Here is a 26508-nt window from a genome sequence, read left to right as displayed (position 1 = left end):
AGGCCCAGCACTGTTACCTTGCTTTAATACCTGATATTGAAGCTTCTGGATTTAAAAAAGCATCTGATTACAGGGTGTAACAACACAGAATGGTTATTGTGGAAAAGGTCCAGTGAACTATGTCATTTTATCTGCCTTTCATTTAATTGTATCAGCAAATTTTCACCCAGCCATTAGCTGTCGTATTTTTAAGCATCAGCCATCATTTTTAAATATCCTATTTCTAAGGCAAAGACAGGCAATGGACACATGAACATCTAAGATATTAAGCTCCGGGAGCACAAAACATGACTTGATTGCCATTACTGCAGACCCCTGGAAATAAAAGATTGAAATGCTCAGAGTTTCAGCTTCATTACATTGCCAATTTGAGCCCTGGGTATATTTAGCAGAAGTGAAATGCAACATCTAATGAGATGTCAGAAACTGAAGAGACTACACTGAGCATTTTGGAGGTATGAGTATAGTGGAAAAGTTTTTTTTTTTTCCTTTTTTTTTCCTTTATGAAAAAAGTCAAACTCTGTTTTTGGCAAATCAGGAGTTTTAAAGGCTTCATATAGAGCAATTACACACCAGTTTCAATGACAATAGTATAAGAAATAAGTTAAAATAATGGTCCTAATTATCACAGTTCAGTCTGTTTCAGGACTTGTATATCTTTTCTCAATTCAGTGACACTTGATGAGGAAAAAAAATATGCTGAAGATGAGAATAACTTGGTAAAATGGGAAATGCAATGCACATTAATGAATTTCAAAGAATGGGGAACAGTTGTGTCCAAAATGCCACTGGGCAAAAATGTTTTGTCCTTTCCATAGATGAAGGCAACAAACATTTCCTCTCCTTTAATTTGTGATTGAATACTGAATCTCTGGGGTGGGGTGGGGTTAGAGTTAGGGTTAGGGATGAGTTGGTTAATCAGGATCCGTCAAAGATGAAAGATAGGCACAAGTCAACAGTTGTACTTCACAAAGGTGAAGGACAAAGCCAGAACCAAATTCTAAAAGTAAATCAGGATAACAGACAAAACAGATGGTTGAACAAAGAACAATAAAATAGAAATAAGAAATGCAGGGTACAATCAGACCTCAAGGAGAAATGTTCTTCAGATAAGACTGAAGTGGGAAAGAAATCCTCTAATATTCCTTGTGCAAATAATCAAGTGATTATCTTCAATAGATAGAATCAGCTCAGATTTTAGATGAGGATTGACAAGTTTTGGGGTTTAGGAGGCTGTCCGAGTGTTTCAGCAGCAAGCTGAGGACCACACTCCAAAACTGGATAACATCTTTGGTCTTAATTATTTTATTTCATTAAAATATTTTATTTTTGTTTTTAAATGTATTCCATTTTTTCAAGTAATTTGTATTTAGTAATGACAATATTCCATCTCTCAAATAAACTATAGGCTAACTATAGGTGATTAGGTCTATACATTAACACAGAACTCACTCAAAACCTAGAGCAGATTTGGAACATTTTTTTTTTAACTTGAAGCTTAAATTGCTTTGTCCCTAATTCAAAATCCTCCATAAAATTCCACCTCCAATATGTAATTCATCCAGTGACCAACAATGATTTTAAAATATCATTTGGATAAGTGGCAATTCATAGCCATAATTGGCTCACCTTCAAAAGCTAAGCAGGATTGGACCTAGATATTACTTGGTTGGGAGATCATCTGGGCATTCCTTGGAAGCTGGGGGAAAAAAAAAAACTTTTTCTGATGAAGGCAGCAGAAAGCCACTCTCAAATGTTAAGTTATGAAGTTTACATGGGTCTGAAGACAAGTTTGACTCAGAGGAGACTTTATTGTTTTGTAACATGCTTTTATGGAAGAAGGGAGAGGAGGAGGAGGAGGAGGAGGAGGAAAGGAGAATATTGGATACATTAGCTGAAAGTCTGCTTTGTGATCAAATTATTTTCCCTGTCCACTTGGGATTGGAATGGGAGAAAGTTTGATAGAGAATCCTCAGTTTAGCCATTCTGAGTACTCTCTTCACTATTTTCCATCTCTTATCCTCAGAAGCAAGAAGTAGTTTTGTGGTTGTCATCTATACCTGATTGGGTTAAGAAGTAATCTTTTCTTCTAAAGAAAAAATATGACTAAATGTCTTATAATTTTCCCCATATATAACCCTCAGTAGTCTCTCCAATACTTGCAAAAAGGGCCATCATTATTCCTTAGCATGACTCCTTTCCTTTGCACAAAAAGCTACCAATTTACCTGGCCAAAGTTAGTCTGCACTCCAGAATCAACCACTGCAAATTTCATGGCATTTTGTCTCATTTCATTGCATTTTAATTTCACACTGTGCATTAAAGAGAGGCAAAGTGGAAACAGAGCAAAACTTAAAATGAGTTATAATTTTGGGGAATTGGGAAAAAGGGGGTGACATCTTATTTTTTTTAGGGTTTTTCCTCCTTTTCCTCTGTATAAATAATAGCCAAAAGTCAGTAAAATAAATTTGGGAGGAACAGTATGAGAAACCCAGTGGATATAACTTGAATTTCAGCAGAACAGCGTCTGAATGGAATAGCTTATCAAAAGTTAATCTGTCTGAAATTTCACACGCTGTACACTGAAAAAAACAATAACTATTCTACTTCTGTTTTTGTGAAGGAGCACAGAAGCCCTATGCAAACATTATAGCTCCTTTGTAAAGCAATGTGACCACATGTTGTATACTGTAGCTGCCATGGCATGACTGACAGAGTCAATTCCATTTAGAAGTTAGAGCTAAGGTTTGGGACTGGGACTGGGGAAATAAAGATTCAAATCCACCCCCAGCCATAGATGCTTACTGAATTACTTTGAGTTACTCACTATCTCTTAGTTGAACTTCACTCACAGAGTTCTCTATCTGGGAATAAAGGGTTAACATGTATAGGTCACAAGATTCTCACATAAACTTCCTGATATCAGGATATCATTTTTGATATTGGAAATTTGTTCTACTGTCCTCTAAGCTGATATGCATCTGATCAGTCGATGTAGCTCTTCTTTGTAGCAATCACATTCAAATTCAAACCATGGCAGTGAAACAATTCTAACATCATCTTGATAGATGTAAGGTAGCTAATTTTCTATATTTTGCCTTCTGCTTAGAAACCTCTACTATAAGTTACATAGTAGAATACCTGCTGTCATAGTGTATTTATTTGGGGTGGGAGTTGTTGCTGGTTTATCTGACACAGTTTCTAAATTGCCCCACTCTGAACAATTATGGGCAATGTACATGAGCAATCCAGATAAATCATTATCTCCATATTTTAAAACAATCTACAATACAATACAATACAATACAGTATAGTCAAAATGGAAAAAATAATCAGAAACAGTAAAAAAATGGATGAGCATCTGGACTTGCCATAAGGGAGGGGGAGGAACTTGGAGCCGGCCCTCCTGCAATGTTTGAACCAGATGGGCATAGACATGCTTGACAAGGTGTTCCCTATGCCAAGCCATATTTGGCTTTATGATCTAAATACTGTATGATAAAGTGACCGCCTACAGATAATAACCAAGAAAAGAAAAATTCTGGTGATGAAGCAAACATTCTCAGCTGGTTTTGGGTTTCTGTTCCACTAATTATGTGTACATTAGCTTTCATGCTCAACAGAATACATAGTTTTTGAACTTAATAACATTAACTTAAGGAAAAACGTAGAAAGAAGTGTTCCCATTCCCTCCTCTACCACATCAGCTCATAATCCTGAAAAGCATTTCCAGAGGGTCAGGGACTCTCCTGAATAATAAGGTAAATTAACATAGAATATCCAAAGGAGTTAGCCCTTCAAGATAGACTGGACTAGGAAACCAAAGTTATGAATGGCAATGCTGCTTTTATTATAAGTTTACAGTAACAGAATCTTGCAAGTCTGAATGCACTCCCCCCCCCCCCAATTCCTTTATCTTCATGAGAACTAGGGAAGGTCCTGTCTGAGATGCTTTCTCAAATTACATTTCTGCCCTGGACTCAGATTTCTTTTATCTGACTGTTGTCTTGGTTGTTGCTCTTCCTCCTGTTCCTCAGGGTTATTCCTTCTTCCCATTACATAAGGAGAAAAACATGCTATTCCTTCCACTGCCAGCCCCATCTCTTCCCAATCCTTATGTCCTAACAACCAGGAAACACACTGAGACAAGGAACTGGTCTCTAATATTTATTGCTAGTACTTAACAGGAATCCTAACAAACTGAAGAAGCGTGAGAAAACCCAGACATATAACCCCCAAGGGTTAAGGCGGTCCCGATCTGTGTCTCTTTGAATGGCTGAACAATTCATCAGTGCTACGCATGCGCTTGACAGTCTGGATGGGAGCCCCCTGCTCACCATCCTTACTCATGACACCTTAACTCCCCCTATACAAAGATCCTTTGAAGATATAAGGATTCAAATTCAGGTAGTCCTCACTTAATGACCACAATTGGGACTGGCACTCCATTGCTAAACAATGTTGTTGTTAAGTGAGACATCACATGAGTGTGACAGACTTCTAGCCTTACTTTTGCTGTGGTCATTAAGTGAGACATCACGTGACTGCAACGTGCGGCTTACTGCCAGCTTCTCCACTGACTCTGCTTGTCAGAAGCCATCTGTGAAGTGCACAAATGGCAATCATGTGACTGTGGGATTCTACGATATTTGTAAATGCCTGCCAGTTGCAAAGTGCCAAAATCTCAATTATGTTACTGTGGGGATGCTGCAACAGTCATAAGTGTAAGGACTGGTTGTAAAGTTACTTTTTCAGTGCTGTTGTAACTTGGAATGGTCATTAAACAAGGCAGTTATTAAGCGAGGACCATGTATGAAGTATTTAGGTTCAAAACCATAGAACTTTATTTTTTAAAAAATAGGGTTCTTACAGTTCTTAATATGATTGATTTCCACTGATTTAGAAGATCTAAAATGGTAATATCTTAAGCTGCTATTACCTTCTTTATTTTATGCAGATCTCCAAGTCCTGAAAGCTAAGCTATGAAGATATAGAACCACTGAATATGTATGAAATTTAATGCAGTGTCATAAAACTAGAGCCAAATCATGCCATTATGAAACTGAGTGATGACACTAGAGAACAAATGTAGCAAAAAACCCATGAGGTTCCTTCCACTTCAGAAACTGATCAACATTAATCAGAGAACAAACTGCTGAATTAATTCATTGTCTAGTACATATCTATTTATGTCAAGTACAATGTCCAGCTTTTATTTATATTTTAAAAAATTCTCTTCTCACCCCTAATGGTGGTATGTGTCTTCCTCAACCTCGGGTCCTCTACCAGAGGCCTGGGAATTTGAGGGTTCTGCACAGTATCTTAGCTGTTCCTAGCACTGCACTCTTCTGGACAGAGAGCTCTGATGTTGTTCCTGGGATCTGTTGGAGCCACTCCCAGCTTGGGGGTCGCAGCTCCAAGTGCCCCTACCACCACTGGGACCACTTTGGCCTTCACTTTCCACATCCTCTCTAGTTCCTCCTTCAGGCCCTGGTACTTCTCCAGCTTCTCATACTCCTTCTTCCTGATGTTGCTATCACTTGGCACTGCTATATCTATCAGAACCACTGTCTTCTGGTCCTTGTCTATCACTACGATGTCCAGTTGATTGGCCAGTACCTGGCTGTCTGTCTGGATCTGGAAGTCCCACAGGATCTTAGCCCTGTCATTCTCCACAACCTTCTGTGGAATCTCCCATCTGGACTTGGGAGGGTCTAGCCCTGTGAGGATTGTAGGTTGAGATATCCCAATAGTAAGAAGTCTCTCTGGAACTGGTGAGGTCTCAGTAAAGTATTTCATTTATTGAAAGATACAGTAACATCACCATTAACATCTAAAGACTCAAGTAACTGAAATCCCCCCAGTTCCCTTCTTTTACCAGCCCCAAATTCCCGCCTTCTTTTGAAATTGAATATTTACAACTGCTGTTAGTTTTACAACATGATTCCCAGCAACATTCTTCATTATCCATTTGCAGATAGCACTGTAGCCACAACATTCTGGCATCAATTTGCTGGCTCTGTGATGTCTCTGCTGTCTCTGGTTCTCACTCACAGTAATCAAGTTTTCCCCCTCCCTCCTTTATCACCCATGACAGAGGAGAGGGATCAGAAGGGATTTTTATGACTTCTGAGGCCAAACCTCTGACAAGCCCATGCACTCTGCAGACATTCCAGTACACAATGCCAGCTATTGGTTGTGCCGTTCAGTGTATGCTGTTCCTGCCTGCATCTTACACCCTGCCACTATGTGTTGGACTGTCTCTGGGGTCTCTCTACACAGTCCGCACCTTGGGCCCTGTCTAGTGTGGTAGACCCCTGCTTCTATGGATCTGGTGCTTAGTGCCTGTTCTTGTGCTGCTATTATATGTATATGTATATGTGTATACACACACACACACACACACATGCATACACAGTATATACATGCAAACATACATGCATACATGTGTGTGTGTTTTTATCACTTTTGACACATACATGCACACTAATAGAAACAGAGAATTGCCATTATGCAATCTCATTCCACCCCCAGCCCCCAACTCCATGGATGGGTTTCCTTGTATTTAGCCCTTAAAATCACTCAAAACACTGAATAACAGTGGCTCTACCCTGAGCTAAAACTTCAGTAGGACTGACCCTTCTTTAAACCAGCTCATGGGAAAAGAAATGGATATAAACAGGAAATTGTGTATGAATGCACAGTAGCATTTTAAAATAGCGATATGGAAGTTGGGTGTCTGACAGGCACTGATATCTGAATGTATAATACATTAATTTTTGAACAATGTAAATTAAACACACCTTTTAATACCCTGGTTATTATCCCTGTCTTTGTATAACAAAAATGATAATAAAACATGTTTAAACATCTCTAAACATGAACCTGGCCCATCTACTTAAAATACCACCAAAGATAAAACTTGCAATACTGTATAGACATACCCTGTTGTTTTCAAAATAGATGAAAATTAGGCAATTGTTTTAACTGAAATAGCTTGGTGTTTGGTGATAGTGAGAGTATAGTGATAATTATATGAAATACCATCTCTTTCTAATTAGACATATTCTGTGACGTTCATGCACATTCATGCTTTATGTTGCTTATTGCCACAAATCATCATTCACTGGAAATTATAACCGTGCCCTCCAATTTTCTGGGCCAGTAATTTTTTAGGCATAACTCCCAATCATATACTTAGAAGAACACATTTGAAGTTGCAAATGCATCACAGTTGCTCAACAATACTTGTAAATGGCCAATTCTGAGTAATGATAGTCACGCAAGAAGAGTAGCAGAACCACTTGGACATGCCATACATTTCTCTTTTATATCAGACAATCAACAGATAATGCAGATAATTAATATCCGAATAGCATTAAGCTCTAGTCTGATTTAGCCATTCCAGGTAATAAACCAGTGTGATTTTTAAACCCAGGACACATTTTGGGGACAGTGAAGCATTACTTAGAAGCAACGAGGTATAAAGAACATTGGTAATTAAGCAAAGCTCTCCTTGTACTGAAATGTTAAAAGAGTGGAGAGAAACAATACTGCTGGATGTATCATTGCTATATAATATCAGAAAGGCAACACTACACTGGCTGCCATGGGAAATGAATATGAACCATAATGAATAGATAGGATAGAAAGTAAACTAGATTATGACTCTTTTGCAGTTGTATTATACTAGACTTCATGTTTAATTGAGGGTTGAGATTTTATATGCAACTTTTTCATTTGATGAAAGTAGTAGTTTGTAGTAGTATATACATATAAAAGCATTGTTCCATGGTTATTTCAATAAGTGTGAAAATAAGCCTGTATGCTTCAGAGTTAAGCACTGCTAAGTGCATCAGGCTTTTTAAAAATTAAATTTATCCATACCTATTGATCAAGGGATTAAAATATTTTAAATATTTTATGTTTTGGACGAAAAAGCTTTTTTTTTTTTAAGAAAATCATGGGAAATTAGACCCATGCCAAAAAATCATGGGCATTTTTTTCTCCAGTTCTCATTCATCTTAGTGTAAGAGAGTTTGCTTTCAAAGTTTCTTTCAAACAAGAATAAATTTTTAGTGAAATTCTCATGGACAGAATGTGATACTCTTACCAATTAATTGTGCATGATTAAATACAAAGGAGACCAAACTAATGGCAATATGTACAGCAACCAGCCTCAACATTGACAGTGAAGATACAGAAGTAGTGGATGTTGTTGTTTATTTGTTCAGTTGCTTCTGACTCTTCGTGACTTCATGGACCAGCCCATGCCAGAGCTTCCTGTCGGTCGTCAACACCCCCAGCTCCCCCAGGGACGAGTCCATCACCTCTAGAATATCATCTATCCATCTTGCCCTTGGTTGGCCCCTCTTCCTTTTGCCCTCCACTCTCCCTAATATCAGCATCTTCTCCAGGGTGTCCTGTCTTCTCATTATGTGGCCAAAGTATTTCAGTTTTGCCTTTAATATCATTCCCTCAAGTGAGCAGTCTGGCTTTATTTCCTGGAGGATGGACTAGTTTGATCTTCTTGCAGTCCAAGGCACTCTCAGAATTTTCCTCCAACACCACAGTTCAAAAGCATCGATCTTCCTTCTCTCAGCCTTCCTTATGGTCCAGCTCTCGCAGCCATATGTTACTACGAGGAACACCATTGCTTTAACTATGCGGACCTTTGTTGTCAGTGTGATGTCTCTGCTCTTGACTATTTTATTGAGATTTGTCATTGCTCTTCTCCCAAGGATTAAGTGTCTTCTGATTTCCTGACTGCTGTCAGCATCTGCAGTAATCTTTGCACCTAGAAATACAAAGCCTTTCACTGCTTTTACGTTTTCTCCCTCTATTTGCCAGTTATCAATCAAGCTGGTTGCCATAATCTTGGTTTTTTTCAGGTTTAGCTGCAAGCCAGCTTTTGTACTTTCTTCTTTCACCTTCATCATAAGGCTCCTCAGTTCCTCCTTACCTTCAGCCATCAAAGTGGTGTCATCTGCATATCTGAGATTGTTAATGTTTCTTCCAGTGATCTTAACTCCAGCCTTGGATTCATCCAGCCCAGCACGTCGCATGATGTGTTCTGTGTACAAGTTGAATAGGTAGGGTGAGAGTATACAGCCCTGCCGTACTCCTTTCCCAATCTTAAACCAGTCCGTTGTTCCGTGGTCTGTTCTTACTGTTTCCACTTGATCGTTATACAGATTCCTCAGGAGGCAGACAAGATGACTTGGTTTCCCCATACCACTAAGAACTTGCCACAATTTGTTATGGTCCACACAGTCAAAGGCTTTAGAATAGTCAATAAAACAGAAATAGATCTTTTTCTGAAACTCCCTGGCTTTTTCCATTATCCATCGGATATTGGCAATTTGGTCCCTAGTTCCTCTGCCTTTTCTAAACCCAGCTTGTACATCTGGCAATTCTCGCTCCATGAACTGTTGGAGTCCACCTTGCAGGATCTTGCGCATTACCTTACTAGCATGTGAAATAAGTGCCACTGTTCAATAGTAGTATAGCTCCTGCTTTTTAGGATCAACTGTCAACAGCAAAAGAACAAGCAGTCCAGAAATATGCTGCACACTAGCTCTAGATAGCAATGAAGGCCTTAGAAAAATTAGTCAAATGCTGGGATGTGTCTATATCTACAAAGATCAGTATTGTGCAGACAGTGGTTTTCCCTGTGACACTCTATGAAAACAGAAGTTGAACTTTGAAGAAGCAGAACAAAAAGGGTATTGACACTTTTGAACTTTATTGTTGGAGAAGATTCCTAAGAATACCATGGATAGCCAAAGGGGAAAAAAGCAAATAGATCATCAAACAAATTAACCCAGAATTCTCACTCAAGGCACAAATGACCAGACACATTATGCAAAGACCTAGCTCTCTGGGGGTGCATACAGTTCTGGGAAAGGTAGAAGGAAAGAGAAGAAGAGGATGACCAGCAGCAAAGTGGTGAGACTCATTTATAACAGTAATGGGTACAATGTTGGAAGACCTGAAGGCCATGTTGGTGACACATCCTCTTGGAGAAAATCTATCTATGTGGTCACTAATAGTCAACATTAACTTGATGGTGCATAATCAATCAATCAAAATATTTTCTGTATACCTTTATAGTCTTCACATCTATCTAATATCCATAACCAAATATTTCACACACTCACACGCATGTGTGTACACACAGATACACATACCCACATTACTTTATATTCTATCAATGAAGGTTAAAGATGGATGGAAAAGCTTTGCTTTTCAAAAAAGAAAATTAATTAATACAGCTTTAATATTTGTAAATATATAAAAATGTCCATTCTTGTGATAGTGAATCCTGTGTTAACATTAAACATTTAAACTTTGGCTTATTGTCCTCTCAATATTACATTATAACTTGGATTTTGTAGCTTGCTTCCATTTTTCATTTTAATATATGACCGTTGCCTCTAGTCTAAACTCTTGCAATTGTTCCTTATATGTAATTGTTTCACATCACAGAAAACAGAATATATTTTGTTGAGTTTTCAGCATTGCACATGTTTTCAGCAATGAAACAATGCATATCATTGTGTTTAAATAAAATTTTATTTCCCTTTTCTTGCTTTATAGAAAATATACCACCTATTAAGTTTGCTAATGCAATTCATCCGTTTGCTGTCACCTACGGCATGCAATAAGCAGGAACTGAATTTCTTACCTTCAACAATAAAAGGCAGAACTGTCATGAATAGAAATTGTACAGGGAAAAACTGCTTATCTAATTTTTTTCCACTGATACTTAAGCCAATTTCAGCCATCCTGTTTGAAACCAACCTCATTCTCAGGAATAATTCCATAGGCATCCACAGCCAGGCGTAATGACAAAAAAATGACCATGTACAGTACATGACAGTACCATAACACAAACTCTGCCCTTATGTGCTTGCATACCTAGGTCTAATGCAAGTATTAAGTTGGATATAAATAAGTAAGGATTTGGTTCTGATATCATGACACATTTTTCTTCACTTTCTCTCCCCACAGACACCTATGGGCACACCTATGGGTAATTCTCATAAACAAACTGCTTATTGAAATGCAGTCCTGGAATCACTTAATCGGTCAGTAAAGTCACTGAAGTGTGCAGTACTGGCACACAGTTTTGCCTAATAACTCAGAACAATCTTCCTCATTTTGGTGACTCTAGATATTTCATCTTTTGTCCAGGAATTCAGGGAATTGGAGCAACCCATTTGGACCATCAAAGTTGACAAGGGAGCAGACAGAATAACTGATGGAAAATCAGCTGGGTCCTTGTAGGACTTCTTCCTACATTAGCCATCAAGTATTTTTCACATTCTGGCTAGTTTTTCCATTCTTTCCCATGGTCTGTTAATACCTTTATGCACTGCTTGCTTGTTTTGTTTTGCTTTGTTTTGTTTCCTCTTTGTAATGGCCCCTGGCATTTGCCTCTCTGTAGAGTATTGATCTGTCTTTATCCAGCCATTCTGGTGTGGTTTCAATGTTACATGTTGTAATTGACTATAGATATCAAAGTCCCTATAACTTCTAAATATTTTAAGAGGTACACATGCCAAGTGTTTTCTTTTTACCCACTATGAAAGCCTCACACATTTTGTACCTGAATATTGTTGCCAGACTGCAATATAAAGTAGGAACTGGCCTAACTGCACCCCTCCCTCCCTCCCTCCCTCCCTCCCTCCCTCTCTCTCTGTGTCTCTCTCTCTCTCTCTCTCTCTCTCTCTCTCTCTCTATATATATATATATATATATATATATATATATATATATATATATCATGTCAGAAGCACCTACCAAGGCACTTCTGCATTGAGAGGATTTGCCAGTGACATCACCATTGCCGGAAGACACCCAAGGAGGCTCCTTTCATGTCCCTGTTATTTTCCCACAGAAGCGGTACCTATTTAACTGCTTGCATTTGCGTGCTTTCGAACTGCTAGGTTACCCTCAACATCGCTAGCTGGCTTATCAGGTTGTGTAGCTCAGAGCTTGTCTTCTCCCCTTACAGGAAGCTGAACACTAACCCTACTGAACAGTATTGTAGCCCTCTGTTAATCGGCTAATGCCACTGGCAGTGTATCCTAAATGCCAACTAAGCATGCCAAAAAGATGTTATAGCAGTGGGGTATATAATGTACATTGCATATGCATGTGAATGTGTGTGCATGCAGCAGGTGATGCTTTAATACAAAATGCAGAATGATTGCCAAGTTTTTGTAGCAGTATACAAGGTTACTCAATGCTCCATTTCTCACAGTGTTCTAACATCACTCTACAGTACGCACAGCTGTTAATACAGGGCCTATGGGAATTTTGGCTGGAAGGCTGCCTGGCAGCTTGCAAAAAGGGAAGGTGTGTGTGTGCTACTTGTGGTTTGGCTTGTATTATTGAATGAATAGTATCTGTGAATAAATGAAGATTAGAATGTAAGAAACTGAAAGCAAATCAACCTCCTCCCATTTACATCCTGTATGCACAAATATCTGTTCACTTGATCTCCTTCCCAAATGGCTTGACTTGTCTTCAGTACTTCTGAATAAACAGAACTATTTAGCCATAAATCCTATATTAGGTATGCAGATCTCTGTGCAACAGATATTACTATACAGAGGCATTGGAGGAGGAGGGGAGATCCAATGATAAAAACACCATAGCATCACTGTGGTTCATGCTCTTTTCCTTTGTAATATAGAAAGGAATATAGAAAGGGGAGCTACTAAACTCACTTCTGTTTCCATACCCTGCAACTTCCTGCAGAATTCTTCATACTCCACCAGTCTATTCTGGAATATTTCCAAGTCTCTGGAGAGCATCAGTGTACAATTAAAGCTCTGGCAAAAGTTTTGGCTGATCTTATAAAGACAGAGAGAGTGGAGACCAAATGCAGACTCCACTCCATTGGAAAGAATTCCTGTTATAACCTGGGACATCTGCATCTATGAGAGAGGCAGACCCATTTTGTAATATATTTTAAAGCAATTAATACACTTCAATCTGAAAACTAACATAAGGGTTGCATCTCCAGAAAACAGACCCCTTTTCCAGAATTTTTTCTTTTCTTTCTTAAATCTGCAATTTGGCAGATACATAAGATAACTCCCAAAATTATTATTCTAATTTCCAGTTCAGTAAATACAATGCAAAATAGAACAGATCTATTCATACAATCACTAGATGGTAGCAAAGACTTTCCATGACTATTTGCTGCCATCTAGTAATAGCTGAGATTTTTGCTGCCCTGCTGCCCTATTAAAGAATAAACCAGAAAGAAGACAGAAATAGTCAACTGCAAACAAAAACACAGTATTGATTTACAGGGCATTTCCCTGGGAATCCCTGGCATGGTATGGATTTTATTTTCTGTTAGCCACTTAGACAAAGCAAATTCACCCAAGGGAATGTTCCTTTGGTAGACCTCTGCCTTACCCAACCCTTTCTGATTTTAAATAAGGGAACACATTTGCCCTGTAAGTAGGCACTTATCATCTCCCTTAACAATAAGTTGAGTTCTACCTTGACAAGGGTCACATATGTAGGTGAGAGCAGCTTGTCTACATATTTGGGGATCAAAAAAGAGCAGGACAAACATCTGGTAAGGCTACATCTCTAGGACCTGCCCCAGTGCTCAAGTCAAGATAAATCCTTCCAACTTGATCCACAAATAGTGATACAATTTACACACAGCTGCTAACTAATTCAGCTCCATCTCTCTACCACCTTGGCTAAGGAAATGCTGTGTCATGACCCTGTTGCAAGGCACACAAGAGCCTCACAACGTGGATCATGATCATCAGGAAAGAGGGGAAGGATACAATCAAATCAATGCTCAACTAATCACCCAAGCAACCACACCCATGAACTGATCTACAGCTTAATAGAAGGACATCACAAGGTAACTCAGATAAGCATCGATGACACAGAAGGACTCACGCCTTGTGCCCCGGAGGACGCACCTGCACCAATAGGACAAAGACGGCAGCTGGGAAAATGCCCAAACAACCATCACAAATCCCATCAACATCTAAATCTCCCATCCAGTCAGGGGAATGGGGACAATGGAGGGTGGAGGAGAGACGGAGGGGCAACCTAGAGGACGGCGCAGACCACGGCAGAGTCCGGTGCCAGGAGCCCACCCGATGGCCGGAGTCGCACCCGGAGGAAAGACGGAGAAACAACCCAGTGGACGGCAGTGACTACGGCAGAGCCCGGACCCAGGAGCCCGCCTGACAATTGGAGGCGCACCTGGAGGAGAGACGGAGGGATGACCCAAAGGACAGCGGTGACTACGGGAGAGCCCGGTTCCAGGAGCCCACCAGGTGGGCGACATCCCACCCTCCCACCCTGTCGATGGAACGACCTGTTCACGAAGAGACCCAGCGAGAGAGGACACCGACACCACCAGACGCCAGGAGACGAGACGACCCGTGCCAGCCCCCGCAACGCACGCTGCACAGCCCAGATGTGACCTGGAGCCCGACCAGAATGGCAACCAAGGACTTTGACATAAAGTTCAATGGGGACCCCTCAAAACTCTCCTTTTTCCTGACTAATGCCAGGTACTACCTCGAAGAGTGGGCCCCCTGTTTCAGGACAGAAAAGGGCAAAGTTAATGCCCTGGCCATAAAATTGAAAGGACAGGCCGCTGATTGGTATGTCCAACTGTGCCATTCAGGTGGCTGGGAGCTGCAGGACAGCAATGAGTTCCTTCAGGCGATGGAACTACACTTCAGGGACCCCCTGGAGAAAGAAAGGGCAAAACGGACTTTGAAAGTGCTCTGGCAAGGACGGCACCCCGTGGCAGAGTATGCCATGGAGTTTCAAGCCCTGGCCAGAAAAGTGGAAGTCTGGTCTCAATCAACTCTGATCGAGAAATTTAAAGAAGGACTCAACCTGAACGTACTCAGGTGGGCACTCTGCCGCAACAACCCCAACTCCCTGGCTGAGTGGATCCATCTGGCGGGGGAAGCAGAGGATGCCCAAGACACTTTCCTCCAAGCCAAGAGGGAAGCACAGCAGGCGGAGGCAATGAGAACATCACGCACAGCTGTGGGGCCGGGGAAGGCGAGACCCCACCCGCGGAAGAAGGAACAGGACCGGCAATTCGCAAAGGGCCAGTGCCTCAAGTGCGGCAAGGGAGATCACAAGGCGGTGGCTTGCCCCAAAACTAAACCCAGAGAGAGCACGTGGAGGGCACCAGCCACGCCAAGCCCAGCGCCAAGAAAACTGCCAGTGGCGACAGGGGAGAACAGAGCCAAACAGTTCCCCTACAGCTCAGAGGAGGAGGGAAGCAACTCCGACGAGCCGATGGGAAACGCCAGCCACCTGGCTTAATGGGCGCCAGAAGACAGGTGGAAAAAGGCAATAGGCGCACCGACGGAGGGGTGAGTGAAAAATGCCCCACCCTCTATGTCCATGTTACCCTCACCCATGGGGAAAAGACAGAAAAGGTCTGGGCACTGATTGATTCAGGCTGCTCTAAGTGCTTAATGCACCCAGACCTGGTAGCCGCACTTAACCTCCGCTGCTATCCACTTCAGCACCATTTGGTGTTTACGCAGCTTGATGGATCAGCAGCGGGAGGGGGCCCGGTCACCCAATACACCAACGAGATCGCGCTACGGCTCGGCAGCCATGAGGAAAAATTGGCTTTCATTGTGGCACCCGTGGGGCAACCCCTACTTATACTAGGGATCCTATGGCTCGTGCAGCATAACCCAGTTATCAACTGGAAAACTAGAGAGATCAAGTTTTCTGACCAGCACTACCAAGCACCCACAGGGGACAGGGTTCCCCGGGCAGCAATGGGAAGGGCAACGACGACCTCGGAGCACAGAGAGGCGGCGTTGCCAGACGGTCTGCCAACCAACTATGTGGACTTCGCAGACGTCTTCTGCGAAAAGGAGGCAGACAGACTCCCCCCTCACAGGAAAACAGACTGCACCATCAAACTGGTCCCGGGGGTGCCCCTACCCAAACCCAAAATATATGCAATGACCCAGAGGGATCTGGCAGCATTAAGGGAGTTTGTGAATAAGAACTTGGCGAGGGGTTTTATTGAGCCTGCAAACTCTCCAGTAGGAGCTCCAGTCCTCTTTTGTGAGGAAAAGGACGGGTCACTGTGGCTCTGTACAGATTACTGGGGCCTGAACACCGCATCTGTATCCAATAAATACCCACTGCCCCTAATAAAGGACATCTTGTCCCACCTGGCAAAGGGTAAGGTATTCTCTAAACTAGATCTAAGGGAAGCCTATTACCGCATAAGAATAAGGGAGGGGGATGAGTGGAAAACGGCCTTCAACTGTCCATTGGGGTCGTTTCAATACAAGGTGCTACCATTCAGACTGGCAGGGGCACCGAGTGTATTTATGCAATTAATCAATGAGGTCCTGCGTGACCACCTTTTTAAGGGGGTGCTGGTTTACCTCGATGATGTATTAATATACACAGAAACAGAGCGTGAGCATGAACGGTTGTTAAAGGAAGTGCTCAGGAAACTTCGCAAGGCAGAGCTGCTTGCCAAGCTCTCCAAGTTCGAGTTTCATAAACAACAAATTGACTATCTAGGGTACAGGATTTCGGAAAAAGGAATAGAAATGGACCCAAGCAAGGTCCAAGCTATACTGGCGTGGGAGCGCCCACGCACGAGGAGACAACTCCAAAGTTTCCTCGGATTCATGAATTTCTATAGGGGGTTTATCCCGGGGCTGGCAGAAATTGTATTACCCCTGACTAACCTACTAAGGACCAAGGGCTTGGGGGACACTCGCAAATCAAGAAACCCGGGGGCACTACTAAACTGGACAGCTGACTGCCAAACGGTGTCCGAGAGACTAAAAAACCTATTTACAGCAGAGCCAGTATTACAACACCCTGACCCCACCAGGCCTTTCGTGGTGCAGGTAGATGCCTCCGATTTCTCCATTGGAACTCTCCTGCTCCAAAAGGACTCTGTCAACCAGCTGAAACCCTGCGCGTACCTTTCCCGCAAATTCTCCAAAATGGAGCGGAGATGGCATGTATGGGAAAAGGAGGCGTTTGCAGTAAAAGCAGCCCTGGAAATGTGGAGGCACCTACTGGAAGGGGCCTCCTGCCCCTTCAAGGTTTGGACTGACCACAAGAACCTGGAGGTTCTCAGCACGCCTAAACACCTCAGCCCCAAGCAGGTGCGCTGGGCACAGTTCTTCAGCCGGTTCAATTTCACGTTAAAATTTATACTGGGAAGGAAGAACTTCCTGGTGGATGCCCTCTCCCGATGGCCACAGGACGCCACACAAGCCTCAGACATCATGGGGACAGTATGGACCGACAAACAACTGGACTGCCCAGCTGTCACATGCAGCCAGACAAGGAATCAGCGCACGCCAGCACAAACGCCAGAAAACGAACGGAGCCGCCATTCAATTCCGCTTGACTGGCAACAAAGACTTGCTCAAGCACTATAAACAGATACATGGTTGCAAGACAACCGACACCACGTATCTCTCAAAGACAACCTAGCCTGGAAAGAGAAAGTGTTGTATGTGCCAGAGTCATTGCAGGGGGGAGTTTTAAACCGCTCACACAACGATAAAACTGCAGGGCATTTTGGGTTCATAAAAACCCTACATTTAACGAGACGGCAATTTTGGTGGCCAACTCTTAGAAAAGACATCAAAGACTATGTCGCCGCCTGCCCCACATGTGCCACCTCCAAACGGAAGGGGGGGAAACCCCAAGGGCTGTTGCAGCCAGTAGCCAGCCCCTCTCGCCCCTGGGAAGAAATTTCCATGGATTTTATAGTAGACCTACCACCCAGCCAAAGGAAAACAGTCAACTGGGTGGTAAAAGACTACTTTTCAAAACAGGCACACTTTATCCCTTGCGTGACCATCCCCACCATGCAACAACTGGCATGCCTGTTCCTCACACACATATACAGGCTCCACGGCGCCCCCTCTCATTTGGTGACTGATAGGGTCACACAGTTCACGTCCAAATTTTGGAGGGAATTCTTAAAACTCATTGGCACCAAACAGGCACTGTCCACTGTGTGGCATCCACACACAGACAGATCTACAGAGATCCTAAACTCAACCCTTGAACAGTTCCTAAGGGCATTCATAAACTACCAACAGGACAACTGGGTGGACCTACTACCTTTTGCAGAGGTAGCCTACAACAATGCAGTACATCAGAGCACTGGCCACACTCCATTTAAGGTGGTCTACAGAAGGGACTTTGTACCAATACCAGAACTGTTGCAGATGCTGGGAAAGCCTTTAGCCCAGGAGAGGTCAAAAAAGTCACACACCAAGCATTTCTATAAAAATAATTTATTTACAGAAAACAAAACCAAAAGCAAAACATTTAAAGGACCTAGCTCCCTTTTTGGAGCAAGCCTTGCTGAGCTACATTTCCAGCAGAGAGAAAAAGAAGAAGTGAGAACAAGTCCGGGCAGGTCCTCCCCCAGGCTATTTTGCATGAAGCACGTGCGAGGAGACAATCACTTGCAACCTTTCACCCGGCCAAATGATTAGGTATAATAGTAGCTTAATCTGTTAGTAGGGAAACCTTAACACTCCCCTTTTTACACTACAGATTAAGATGCAAACCAATCTTCTCTGACTTTATATGTCTTTCCATTCACATTACCATTATCTCCCCTTTGGTTTAACAGAAAGCTACCATTCTTCTTCCTGTGTTTTTCCAAACCTAGGTAATTGGTCACAACTCCAAGGCTTTTTAATATGAAATGGCTTTTCATGCAGGCTTCAAAATCAAGCCTTTGTTTTTCTGTTGATGTGAATAGCAGCAAATCATCAACATAAATGCACAGATACATACAGCCTTGTTTGTCCTTCTTCATATATACACAGGGATCTGCTTTTCCTTTTTCAAAACCAAAATTCTGCAGTTTTTCATCTACTTTTTGGTTCCAGGATCTAGCAGCTTGTTTTAACCCATAGATTGACTTCTGCAGTTCACAGACTAGATTCTCCCCTTTTTCATAGCCAGGGGGTTGCTGCATGTATAATCTGTGGTCTAAATCACCATAGAGAAATGCAGTTTGAATGTCATAGTGGTTAACTGACATTCCCTTGAGTGCAGCAACTTTTAACAGTAATCTAATTGATTCACCTTTAGTAACTGGTGCAAAAGTCTTGTCAAAGTCTAAATCTTTCCTTTGAGTGAACCCTTTTGCAACCAACCTTGCTTTATATTTTTGGATTTTGCCATCAGCATCCCTTTTCAGTTTGAAAACCCACCTACAACCCAGACAGCGTTCATTGGGAGGTAGATTTACCAGTTTCCATGTTTTATTTTCTTTCAAGGATGCTAATTCCTGTTGCATGGCAGAATGCCAATTTTGTGCAATCTCAGGTGGTAAAGCATTCACTTGTTCTAAAGACTCAGGTTCTGTGAATATGTGAAAAGCCTTTACTGTTTCAGCCTGAAAACGTGATGGAGGAACGCCTTTATTACTCCTCTGAGATCTGCGAGGTAATACAGGGCTTAAATTTTGACTCCTATCACTTTCCTGAGAAGCATCTATCTCATCAGACAGATCTTCAATTTGCTTTTCTGGTTTAATGTCCTCATCAGGCAAAAGATCACCATCAGCAAGTCCTTGCTGTTCTCTTGTGGTGGTCAGTTCAACTGGAGAGCTAGAATTTAATCTCCCCCAGTTTTGTTCAGCAAAAGAAGCGCTTTTGCTAATTATTAATTTCTCTCCCATTATGAACCTGTAGCTCCTCTGGCTTTGTTCATAGCCAACAAAGATGGCTTTCTTTGTTGTGGGGCCTCCTTTCCTTCTCTGCTGTTTTGGAATGTGAACCCATGCAGTGCTACCAAACACTCTAAGATGGCTTACCTTTGGTTTCACACCATAAAACAAATGGAATGGAGTGTCCTGAATCATAGAGTTATACAACCTGTTCTGAACATAACAAGCAGTCGATAAAGCTTCTCCCCAGAACTTAAAACATAATCGTGAATCTTTTAACATGCATTCCATCGCATTTTGCAAGGTTCTGCCCTTTCTTTCAGCAACACCATTTTGCTGAGGGGTGTACGGGTTAGAAAGAATTTGTTCTATCCCTTTTTCCACTAGGAACCTTCTGAATTTGTGAGAAAGGTATTCTCCTCCTCTATCACATTGGAGTGCAGATACAGGCCTAGGGAATTTTCCATTTGCCCATGTCACAAAACTTTTAAATTTCTCAAATGCCTCATCTTTATGTTTTAAGATGTAGATAAATGTGTATCTTGAGAAATCATCAATGATGGTCATTGCATACCTTGCTTGTCCAAGACTTGGAGCAAAAGGACCAATAATATCAGAGTGTACAATTTCCAAAGGTCTAGTTGTAACTCTGTCACTGTGCTTACTCACAGGAGCTTTTAGTGTTTTGCATTCTTTGCAAACTACACAATCTAAGTATTTATCACAGGGTTTTATCTTTAGGTCAGCACACAGCTGTGGCATTTGTGCTATATACTTGTAATTAGCATGACCAAGTCTCCTGTGCATCAGGTGTACACATTGGTCATGATATGGTGTGTTGCCAACTGCAGCCTTGCAGCTTGGCTTCCTTGCATTTTGCACAATGTACAAGGAGTCTTTTAACATACCAGTAGCACACAATTTCCCATTTTTACGTATCTCACAACCATTTTTCTTAAATGTTATGATATACCCTGTTGCAGCCAATTGTGCCACAGATAAAAGGTTTGATTGTAAATTTGGCACATACAACACACCTTTTACAGTTTCTCCTAAGCAGGATAAATACAAGTCACCTTGTCCCATAATTTTGGTCACAGACCCATCAGCCAAAGATACACTTTGTCTTTCAGTTTTAGACAGTGACACAAAAGAGCTTTTACAATTACATAAATGACAACTGGCCCCAGAATCTAACACCCATACATCAGAATTACCCTTCTCAGCAACCTGTGCAATTTGGGTTGTCTGAAGAGCCTTCTTCTGTGTTGCCCTTGTGTTCTTCTGCTCTGTCTTTCTACTCTTGGGTCTCATGGCACAGTCTCTTTGCAAATGTCCAGCTGAACCACAAGTGAAGCATCGCTGGCTTGCTAGTGCTGTGGCCTCAGGTTCCTTTCCCTTCTTTTCCCTCATTTTCTGGTCTTGCAGCTTTCCAGAAGAGATGGGGGGGGATCTTTCCTCTCTCTTCTCCCATTCAGCGAGTAAGCGCTGTGTAATATACGATGGAGTGAGGTCTGTTTCAGGCATAGCCTCCAGGGTACAAATCAGCGTGTCCCACGTTGCATTTAGTGAGGACAGAAGGATATAGGATTTTGTGAGAGGTGTAAATTCCATTCCTCTCTCCTGCAACTCAACAAACAGCTGCTGAATAAAATGCAGGTGCTCAGGAAGGCTATCTCCTTCTGCAAGGTAGGCTCTGTACAGCTTTTTCGTCAGAGTAACTTTACTCCCTGCTGTTGCCTTTACATATAAGTCTCTCAAAGCATCCCAAAGTTGCTTTGCAGACTGCATGCCTCGCACGTGGACTAGCTGATTGTCCTCAACTCCCAAGATAATGGTGGCTCTAGCCCGCTCATCCTGTCTCAGCCATTCAGCATTGGGATTTTGGGGGGTTTGCTCACCAATTGGCAGCCAAAGATTCTCTCTGCGAAGATACATTTCCATCTTCAGGGCCCAATTCAAATAGTTGGTTTCTGATAGGCGCTCCAGAGGCATCGCTGAGGACTGGGAGGTAGCCATGGCTTCTTCCTTCTTTTGCAAGTCACCTCAGCTAGCTTCTAAGTCCTGCAGACCGGCAGTTGCTGGAAAATCTCCAGGTGGCTCCAAAGAAAATCTTCACAGGTCTTTGCTACCTGCCTTTAAATTGTGCATGAGGTGTGGAGTTGATCTCTCTTTTCTCTCTGGGTTTTACTGCGTTGTTTACTGGGCACATAACCTGTTGCAGATGCTGGGAAAGCCTTTAGCCCAGGAGAGGTCAAAAAAGTCACACACCAAGCATTTCTATAAAAATAATTTATTTACAGAAAACAAAACCAAAAGCAAAACATTTAAAGGACCTAGCTCCCTTTTTGGAGCAAGCCTTGCTGAGCTACATTTCCAGCAGAGAGAAAAAGAAGAAGTGAGAACAAGTCCGGGCAGGTCCTCCCCCAGGCTATTTTGCATGAAGCACGTGCGAGGAGACAATCACTTGCAACCTTTCACCCGGCCAAATGATTAGGTATAATAGTAGCTTAATCTGTTAGTAGGGAAACCTTAACAAGAACTACCTCAACCGGACGCCCCACCCTGCTCACCAGACGACTGGGCGGCACAACTGGTGACAAACTGGCCAATCATCCAAACGGCCCTAGCAGATGCACAAATCACGTACAAGAAATTTGCGGACAATCACAGGGTGGAGGCACTGAACTACATAGTGGGAGATAGGGTCTACCTGTCCACTAAGTTCATAAAGACCCCACAACCCTCGAAGAAACTGGCACCGAAATTCATCGGACCCTTTAAAATCTCAGAAGTAATCAATCCGGTCACATTCAAACTGGAACTGCCCCACAATTTACGACGGATCCATCCGGTATTCCACTGTGCCCTGCTGAAACCAACAAGCCCTTCCAAATGGCACACGGAAACCCCCCCGCCCCCACCCATCATGATAGACAAACAACAGCATTTTGAGGTACAGGAGATACTGGACTCAAGAAAGCAAAGGGGCACACTACAATACCTCATCAAATGGAAGCATTTCCCACACCCAGAGTGGGTCCAGGCACAACACGTCTTAGCAAAACAACTGACTAGATGCTTCCACGATGCATACCCAGGGAAACCAGCACCCTAAAGACATCTTCGGGGGGCAGCATGTCATGACCCCATTGCAAGGCACACAAGAGCCTCACAACGTGGATCATGATCATCAGGAAAGAGAGGAAGGATACAATCAAATCAATGCTCAACTAATCACCCAAGCAACCACACCCATGAACCGATCTACAGCTTAATAGAAGGACATCACAAGGTAATTCAGATAAGCATCGATGACACAGAAGGACTCACGCCTTGTGCCCCGGAGGATGCACCTGCACCAATAGGACAAAGACGGCAGCCGGGAAAACGCCCAAACAACCATCACAAATCCCATCAACATCTAAATCTCCCGTCCGGTCAGGGGAATGGGGACAATGGAGGGTGGAGGAGCACAGGGTCCGGCAAGGGGGTATAAACAGGACACCATGCCACCATGCCTCCATTCCCATTTTTCGTTCTGTCAAGCATTCCGTTCCAATAAACCAGAAATCCTTAATCCCTATTAAGTGAGCGAGGCTGACCCTGACATGCTGCCTACTACAGAAAAGCCTCCAACCTATCCTTGTAGACATTATGGAGTCAGAGGCATAGGCATCCATAACAAGGTATGATGCCATCAAATAAGGTCAAAGTTATGACTTTGTTGTGCAAATAACACAATTATATGATTGGGTGGTGACCTTTGATGCAAATACATACTGTAAGTCATGTCATTTGTATCATTTCCATCACAACACATATAATCATTTCCCTCCCTCTTCCCACTATAGTTCTGTGACTCACCATATGAGGAAAATAGATGAGGTCCAGTTTAAGCCCCAGCAATTTCTGATAATGGTAGAGACATGTGGTATATGAGCCTATTCGCCTCTACTGGTTTGACCAAAGGCTAAGTCTAGGATGTTACTGCCTACAGATATACAGTACTTTTATATTGTACAAAACATGCTGTAAAACAAGTACACATATACTATTCCTTGCAGCATATTGCATCATTAGAAATCACACTTGCCACTGCTGAGTTTCTACTCTCCTTTCCTCCTCCTCCTCCTCCTCTTCTTCTACGTCTACTTCTACTTCTACTTGTGCAGTTGAATTGTTTCTGACCAAAAAAAAAAAATGTGGGTTTGTGCCAATTAGAACAATCCAATTTAAAACAAATCAGAAAGTTCAAATTGGTGATACAATCAAGTACAGCACAGGAATAGAGGTTTCTGTCACAAAGAAAAAGTGAATACTAGTTAATTTAGTTTTCTATTACAGGACATGGATTGGTAATTCTCAGCTCCAGATGTAATTTCTTCTAATTCTATTTTATGCCCATCAAATTACATTGTTCACTATGGATGAACCTTCCACTGAACTCTAGCATAAAATTCCTATTAAATTCTGAATCAATTAGAAGTGACTTGTTTCATTATATTTCATATTTAAATGATTAGTGTGGGACAAAGCTCTTCATAAAGGACCCGTACAGGTGATTTTGAAACTGCTACTGTAACATATTTTTTTTAAAAAAATATTTTAATTCACTAAACAATCAATCACTCTTCTAAGTTCTGAAAAGAAGAATGTAATAATACCAAATGCTTTTCTTCAGCTTTGTATTTTCTCTATTGGGCATACAGTATGAACAAAAGGCAGTAAACCTTCTCAATAGATTTAGTATCAGCATTCCTTGTCACCCATGACTGTCTCACATAAGAGTAACATAAATGCACACAACTATAGATATACAGTTACCCCTCTACCATGACACATGATGTACTTTTGGGAAAGGAAGTGGAGTCAAGGGCAATTATGGGGATTACGAAATCAGTTTGCCTTCTATTTGTGAGTTGGCTCTTTAGCTATGTAGTGGAAAGATGGATGAATGTTATAAAAGCTGTTTAAAGCATCTTATATGCAACATGCAGTTTTAAAACATGTTTTCTTTCATTTGAAACAAAAATACAATTAACTAATCTTTTATATTACTAGACGCAAAGCGGCAAAAACCTGAAGTGTAAAATTTTGATTTGTTTCATAAGAAAATTTGGCTGAGATTTACCGAAATCATGCTTATCATATGATGATAAAGAATGAGTTACTGGTTTCTGCATATTCCTGTGTGCTGCAATGCTGCTAGTGAATATGCCAATTCATGATTTTTGTAAATTAAAGCAACAACAACAACAACATTCTTAAAAATGGCCTGGAATGAACCTTTCCAACTTTATCAGTTAAGAAACCCAAGGGCATATGAACTGTCTTGTACAGGGGCTTATTATAAATACCCATATTTGTGTATAAGCATCTATGTGTTATTCACTAGAAAGCAAAACACTAATTTCACTACACTACACTGAAGGCTATTCAGTTCTCTAATTTAATACTATGCTGAAATATGCCTTGACATTTTTCAAGGATCCTTTCACTGAAAAAGACACTCTACCTTCGTTCATTATTCCTCAGGGCAGTGTTTTGGTGGTTGTTGTTGCTGTTGTAGTAGCTTACTTTAGTACTGGAAGTAGTGGAAGGCCCTGCATTTTCTTCTCTTCCATAGATTTCTATCACTGTGAAGCTTCTCTAGCAGCATAGTTCACTTATGCCTCCTCTTGGGATTTAATGGCTCAGTGGGAAGCCTGAGCGGTTGCAGATGACTGTGGAAATGAAACACAAAACATTCACACACTCACAGAAACACACACACACACACACAACCAAAAGAAGTTATATATATACTACAAACCCAACAAATTCTCTTCTCCCTTGAAAGAAATGTTGAAAGCAATTTCACTTTCATGTAATTGAATGAGAACAATAAAAAGTGGAAGATGATAACAACTGGAAACATTATGGAATGAAACAGTTTGATTCTAAGAAGAATGATAGCATTTGACCTGAATACTATCCCACTGAGCAACTTTTTATCACTGGTACTGCTGTTTGTTTACATACCTATAAACAGAGGCCCTTAGTTCATGGAACTAGGACATGAGGTTTTAATGTATTGAGGGAATATTAAAAGGGGGCCAATTGAAGTAGTCAACGAATCTATAGGAGACTAGGTTTGACCCAAAACGTACCTAGTCATGCACAGGTTTAAACTAATTCTACTCAATCTCTCATCTTGCAGGATAAATAAACGCAATCAGTTGTAAACTCAATGTTTATAGTTGTTGTGTTACAGGCCTAGCAGCAATGAATATATTGTCCAATCAGTGATTAGCTGGGGTGCCCAAGCTACACCTACTGCTGCCTGGCTGGTCAATGCAGCTAGCAGTATAATGGAGCCTTGCCAATACTTTCTCCTGCTATGGGGGTTCCAGAAATATTAGATGCTTCCTGGAGAACGTGACTAAGGATTTTGTATTTCCAAAATTGTGATTTTTGACCCAGTTAATATGATTGCATGCTGTCAGAACTACTGGTAAGAAGACCCACAAAAACAGCTACAGTTTTCAGCTGCCAAGAAATATGAAGAGTCCAATGTGATTATTTAATTCATATGTAGACTCCAGCTTTATTGAATCAATGAGTCCCAAGAAAGCAGTCCTATGATTCTGCGAAGGGTCCATGTGCAAAAAATATTGGCTATGATCACCTGACAAACTTCACTAGGTCAGGTGAAGGCCCATCATATCTATTTGAACAACACCCAAAGGTTGATTAGTTTTATTTATGTATTGGTGCCTTTGAGTCAGTCTTGACTCCTCGCAACTACC

The sequence above is a fragment of the Candoia aspera genome, chromosome 5, assembly GCF_035149785.1.
Source record: "Candoia aspera isolate rCanAsp1 chromosome 5, rCanAsp1.hap2, whole genome shotgun sequence".
NCBI lineage: Eukaryota > Metazoa > Chordata > Lepidosauria > Squamata > Boidae > Candoia > Candoia aspera.
The sequence above is the reverse complement of the archived record's forward strand: the minus strand, read 5'-3'. Positions refer to the sequence as shown.